The sequence below is a fragment of the Triticum urartu genome, chromosome 7A (assembly GCF_056163025.1).
Source record: "Triticum urartu cultivar PI428250 chromosome 7A, HENAU_Tu73, whole genome shotgun sequence".
In the NCBI taxonomy this organism is placed as follows: Eukaryota; Viridiplantae; Streptophyta; class Magnoliopsida; order Poales; family Poaceae; genus Triticum; species Triticum urartu.
The window spans coordinates 599,918,306-599,924,894 of record NC_141879.1 but is presented as its reverse complement, the minus strand read 5'-3'; the positions used below and the strand labels follow the sequence as shown (position 1 = coordinate 599,924,894).

Here is a 6,589-nt window from a genome sequence, read left to right as displayed (position 1 = left end):
CTACCAAATCGGGGGACGAGGAAAAAGGGAACCAAGATTCATCAAACGTGACATGCCGAGAAATAATTACTTTGCACGTGGAAAGATCAAAGCAGTGATAGCCTTTTTGCTCTCGAGGATACCCTAAGAAAACGCAGCACACGGAGCGAGGGGAAAGTTTGTGGGCGGCGATGGCGGAGAGATTTGGAAAGCAAAGGCACCCAAACGTCCGGAGGTGATCATATGTAGGGTGTATGCCATATAGGAGAAAATGGGGTGTGAAGTGATGGATGGCACGTGACGGCCGGATGTTGAGCAGTGTAGTGGCCGTGTGCAAGGCTTCGACCCAGAAGGGAGGAGGGAGAGAGGCCTGAAGAAGTAAAGTACAGACTATGTCGTTGGTGGTGCGGATATGTCGTTCGGCCTTCCCGTTCTGTGGCGAAGTGTGAGGACAAGTGAGGCGGAACGCAACCCCATGAGCGGAGAAAAAATCACGAAGAGTGGTAGTGAGGAATTCCCCACCATTGTCACATTGAACACACCGAATAAGCACACCGAATTGGGTGTGAATAAAGTGAAAGAAACGACGGAGGGTGTCGCATGTGTCGGATTTTGCGCGTAGGGGAAAGGTCCACGAGTAGTGAGTGTAATCGTCCATAATAACAAGGTAGTACTTATAACCAGAGTAGCACACAACGGGGGAAGTCCACAAGTCACAATGGATCAAATGAAAGGGAGCACTAGTATAAGTAGTTGATCTAGGAAAGGGAAGGCGTGTGTGCTTGCCAAGCTGACACGCCGTACATAAGTGCGATGGTCGAACATCATTATTACATGAGGAAAGAAAATCTAGAGAAAAACGAGAAAAAGTGGAAGAGCTAGGGTGGCCAAGCCGCCGGTGCCAGAGATCATGCGTGGAGACGATGAAGGCGGTGTTTGTGGCGCCATTATTGCCGTGGAAGGGGTACAAGTCGCCATCACTGTTGACCGTCAGAAGCACTTCCTTGGTTGCTAGGTCCTTCACGGAAAAGCCAAGGGGGTCAAATTCAACAGAACACAAATTGCCGCGAGTAAACTTGCGAACGGAAATAAGATTCTTGACTATGTTAGGGGAAAGAAGGATGTGATGAAGATAGAAGGGTTTTGGTGGAAGATGGCAGTACCGGTGGCAAGGACAGGGAGACGGGAGCCATTTCCAACGATTATATGACGAGTATAAGGTGCTAATACATGATGAAATGTGGACAAGGTACCTGGATCGCCGGTGACGTGAGAAGCCGCGCCCGTGTCCATGATCCAGTCGGCGCCAGATGGGAAGGCAACGCCGTAGCTGGGCGCGACGTGGAACATGGCAGAGGCGTCCCAGCCCGGTGGTGGTGCAGCGTAGGGCGTTGGAGCAGCAGGGACCGGAGCAGTGGAGTACAGGAGCGGGTAAGCCTGCGTAGGCACCCCGGGGCGAGGCCCAAGGATGCCGCTGGAGTTCGGCAGGATCCAGGGGGCCCGTGGCGGCGGGAAGGGCATGCCCATGGGGACGAAGTAGCCCAGCCACGGCTGGCCGCCCGCGCCATGGCCAAGGGGGGCGTCACCGCGCCCACGCCCGCGTCCGCGTCCGCGGCCGCCGCGCTGGTGGCAGTTAGCACCAAGTTGGCCACCACCACGGTCACCACCGCCTGCAGGGGCGCGGTCACCGCCGCGATCGCCGCCCCGATCTCCGAGGTCGCCACCACGCGCACGACCGCAATCTGCTCCGCGCTCGTCGTTCTGCACGGCAGGACCTGGGCGCCCTCAGTGTGGGCATGCTTGTCCATGGAGAGCTCGGCAAGGACAAGACGAGACCGCGCCTGGCTGAAGGTGGGCAGCGGCACAGTGGACTGGATGATCGCCGCCTGCATGGCGAACTTCGGCCCCAGCCCATCGAGCATCTGCAGGGTCAGGGTGCGATCCGAAACCGGCTCATGGACGTCGGCGAGGGCGGCGGCGATACCCTGCAGTCGGCGGCAATAGTCGTTGACGGTGAGGTCGCCGCGCACGCACGCACGAAACTCCTTGCCAGGTGCATCGCATGCTCGGCCTCGTTGGCGAGGAAGTACTCGTGGAGCCGTGTCCATATGGTGAAGGCGGTGGATCCGGCGGGGGCGACGATGTCGAGAAGATCCCCCTCGATGGTGGTGAAGAACCATAGGACAACGGTGGCGTTGTCGGCGCGCCATGCCGGGTCAGCCATGCGACGCGCGGAGACGTCGCGGATGTGGTCCTCGGCGTGATGGCGGGCCAACATCAGATGGATGTAGTTGCGCCAACGGGTAAATTTGGTCCCATCGAGAGCGAGCTTGAAGTTGAGGATGTCGGCGAGGCTGGCCGGAAGAGGTGGAGGAGGGGCGGAGGAGGAAGCCAGAGGCCCAGAAGTGGGTGGAACTGCAGCGAGGGGGAGAGCACCGGAGCCTGAACTCTCATCTGTAGCGGGGGCGCGGGGGCGCGGGGCAGTGGAGTTGGAGGCGTCGACGGGGTTGCCGGCGGCAAGGGCTGCAGCGGCGGCATCAGCAGCGGCGGCTTGATCCGCATCAGCCGTGCGCGTGGGGGGAGGGAGGGGAAGATATGGCTCTGATTACTAACAAGACAAGTGAATCACACGCTGTGTATTGTCTTAGTCTGTCTCGGTTACATATACAGGAGGAAGTTCCTACATGCAGGGCACTATCCAGAAGATGACGTTAGACTAGGAACGCCTCTATAGATTAGGCCTACTAGTTACAACAAACTTATCAAAATATACATCAGAGACATTACATAACGTGACATGACATGGTAGTTCAACACCAGCTTGCGTGCTCTGCTCGAGAAGGGAAATGTTCTCCCGCGGTCCTGCCCTTCCTGTGCTTCAGTCGTGCAAGCACGTCTTCCACACTAGCTATGCCAATCAATAGCCAAATAATTAAATTGCAGCTCGCATGGACGGACCACTGTTCGTTCGAACAAAGCATGCCACCACCACATGGTTTCCGTGTCTCGACTCTTTGAGATTGAAGAGCTTGCAAACAAGTTTTACAAAGTATTTCTATCTTTTTTCTTCTTCTCTAAAGGGTCTTATGGACGTAGGGATGAGATTGCAGGAACTCCGTTGGAATTTCTATATGAAACAGCTCAACGCGCGGGAACTTTAGAAAAATCTGACATGAGCTTGGACTTATGATACATGGAAATGTTCACTCGTCGTGATTTTCAGATTTCCAAGCCTTCCTTTCTTTGCTCTCTTTGTTTTATTTTATCTTATCCGAGGGAAACCATGGCACGCATGGGCCACGGCTTGTTTGAACAAAAGTATGCCGCGTGTAAGTTGAAGCACGCAAACCTCTGCAACTACCACCTGGTTTGTTGAGAGTAAAGAATTTTCGAACAAGTTTTATTATTATCTTCTTCCTCTATAAAGGGTCCGATTGCAGGAACTACGGAAAATCTAAGCTGAGCTTGGACCTATGCTTCATGAAAATACTATTTTGTTACGATTTGCACTTTCAAGTCTTCATTCCTTCTATTTTACTTTTACCTAGAGGCTAGAGCCACCACATTCAACAGTACTTATCTATTTATTTATTTATTTATTTTGGAATCCTGCCTTCCAAAGAGACTCTCACCCTATCTGGAACCCTATAGGCATCTTTGGATCGTTGAAATATAACGACATGAACAGAATAATTTTATAGAAATACAAGTGTACATAGAGTAGGGGAACTGAAGAAATAATCATTCGGATACAATATAGAAAACACAGAAGATGACCGACTCCTATGCGAATGAGTGGAAAGAGAGGTTGGTGCGAATATAAAATCAATCCATAAGAATACGACAGTACTATCATGCCGGCCGTGGATATAAAGAGGGAAAAACAAAACAATGATTGAAATCCAAGTTCTACAAAAATCACACACTAGAAAAAGACCTAAATCCAACGCATGGTTTCTGAAAAAGCAGACTGTTATTGGCAAACCATTGACGAATCCCCGCACACAAATTGATCATCTAAACGTCTGAATTTTTCGTACACACGGGGAAAAAGTCCACACAAATTGCAACGTTATATGTAAAAATCATGTGTTGTTCAATTTTTTTTTTGAAACGAGGCAAAAGATTTGCCATTTTCATTGATTAAGAAGAAGGGAATTGCCAGCTTAACTGATGAAAATCCGGGCTAAAACCGATACAACTCAACCCACATGACATGGACACCACCGGCCAACCTGGCCATCGACATGGGACACAAAGCTGCAAAGAAGAAAGGCATTCGCCGAGGAGTCACAAGCGTCATCGTCATCACCGGTTGCCTCGAACGAGCGACTCCGACTTCACCATAGAGCTCCAACCTCAAAGCCAACCTGCAAACAACTATATAGAAGCCACGATGGCACATGCCACCGGCTGGCCACACGCGCAAGCAACTGACAGCTCCGATTTTGACGACGAGCCTCATCAGGGAAATACGCAAGACTTGCGCCGACCGTGCCCACAGAAGAGCACCTCGGACACGCCGAGAAGAACCGACTACCGAAGTCCACGCCGCGACCCGAGCTCCTCTCAACGACATCATCGTTGCCAAACAGAAACCAGCGCCCCGCCTCAGCAAACCACGCGGCGAAGATGCCGCCATCCACGGCGAAGATGCCGCAAACCACCAGTCTCCCAGTCGTAGCCGGCTCCGAGACGATGCCCCCAAGGAGGAGAAAGACGCGAAGACGCCTTCATCATCCGACCCAGCGGATCTGAGGTTTCCCTCCGGAGTCAAAGCCGTGGGGAGGAGGAGCACACCTCCACGACGACGCTTCCAAGAAAGATCACAGCACCCGCGGGCGCCGCCGTCGCCGGCTCCGAAGAAGACTGGAGCAAAGATTTCTCCTGAAGATGCGCCGACCACCTACCACCACCGACCGCCGCCCACCAGCCACCACCCGCTGAGGCCGACCTCATTCAGGCCACGGGATCCCACGATCCACCGCAACATGACACGCACCACCCCCTGGCCGAAGCCGCCATCCACCACCGCAGCACCACCGTGGCCACCACCACGGCAGCAACCCATGCCGCATCGCGAAGCGCAGCACCCAGATCGATGCACCACGCACCAGATCCAATCGGAGCTGCACAGGCGAAGCAGCGGAGCAGACGAGCAGGATCCCCCTCCGCAACACACCTCGCACTCCAGAGAAGCACACCCGCCACGCACAACCGGTCACCGCGCCCGACGCGCACCTGCAGCCACCGCGCCCGGCTGGTCTCCGCGCCCCACGCGCACAGCCGAATCCGAGCCGCCGCCGCGCGAGCGCGCGCCGTCCACGCCCTGGCCACATCAGGAGCTCGGACCGAGGCCGCCGCCCCGGTGCCCCACACCGTCCGCACCAACCGCCGCCCGCAGGATCCTAGATCGGATCGGGACCGCACGAGGCCGACGACCGTGACCGCGCGCACCGCGACGGCGCGCCCACCGTTGACTTAACAGATCATGTCATGCTTGCTTACAGACCATGTTCAACCATCATAAAGCATAGGGCTGGAATATGAGATCATTCCAGCCCTATGCTTTCTGATGACTAACAAGTCGAGCCGAGCTTTAATATGAGATCGTTCACATATACTCTCTTCGTCTGTGAATAAGTGTACATCTAGTTTTTGTCCTAAGTCAAAATTTTAAAACTTTGATCGACTTTATAGGAAAAAGTAGCAGCATTTATGGCACTAAATTAGTATTACTAGATTTGTTTTGAAATGTATTTTTATAATATACCAATTTAATGTCATATATATACTAATCCTTCCGTCCGAAAATAAGTGACTCAAATTTATACTAACTTTGTACTAAAGCTAGTACAAAATTTATTCACGGACGGAGGAAGTAGCCAGTTAGACAAGCTCATTGCCTTGTTCCCTGTCGCTCTCTCACAACAAACACACCGAAGAAAATCTTGGGATGGCAAGGACGAGATCGATCCGGCAGGCACGTGCAATTAACATGATAAGAAAGATTGATTGGTAAGTAGCCTACGGATCCCCTACAAGCCCACCCCCTACGGTACGAGCATTATCCTTGCTACGACCTGTCTCGTGTCTTCTGCGCAAGCACGTCTTCGTTTTTTTCTCTCCTGCTCTTCTTTCCTTCACCCGTGCTAGCACGTCTTCGTTTTTTTTGGAAAAATCCTGATGTATTCATCTTCAATAATGACCGTACAACGAACATAAGAAATAATAATAAAATCTACATCCAAATTTATAGGTCACCTAGCGATAATTATAAAAACTGAAGCAAGCCGAAGACACGTCGTCGTCATTATTCCTTCCTCATCGAAGCCGAACGGAACTTGTTATAGTAGACATTTGTTTGCACGTCTTCTACACTAGCAAATATCCAACAGCAACTACAGCTCACATGGGCAGACCACTGCTCGTTTGAACAAAAGCATGTGTAACTTGTTGAAGTTGGCAAACATGCATGTTAGGATCCCGTACTACGGATGTGGCCACTGTTGTGTTGAGATCGCCCCTGATTTGGGTCGAAATCGAGTAGATACGGGGCCACAGAGACTAATTAAGATAGGAACAACTTTCCTCTTTCTTCTCATTTCCA

The 6,589-nt window shown here is 52.3% G+C and overlaps 1 pseudogene; it reads right to left on the bottom strand.

The window, feature by feature from the left end:
- Positions 1 to 956: 956 nt before the first annotated feature.
- Positions 957 to 5,050, bottom strand: LOC147960624 (uncharacterized; annotated as a pseudogene).
- Between the last annotated feature and the right edge of the window lie 1,539 nt (positions 5,051 to 6,589).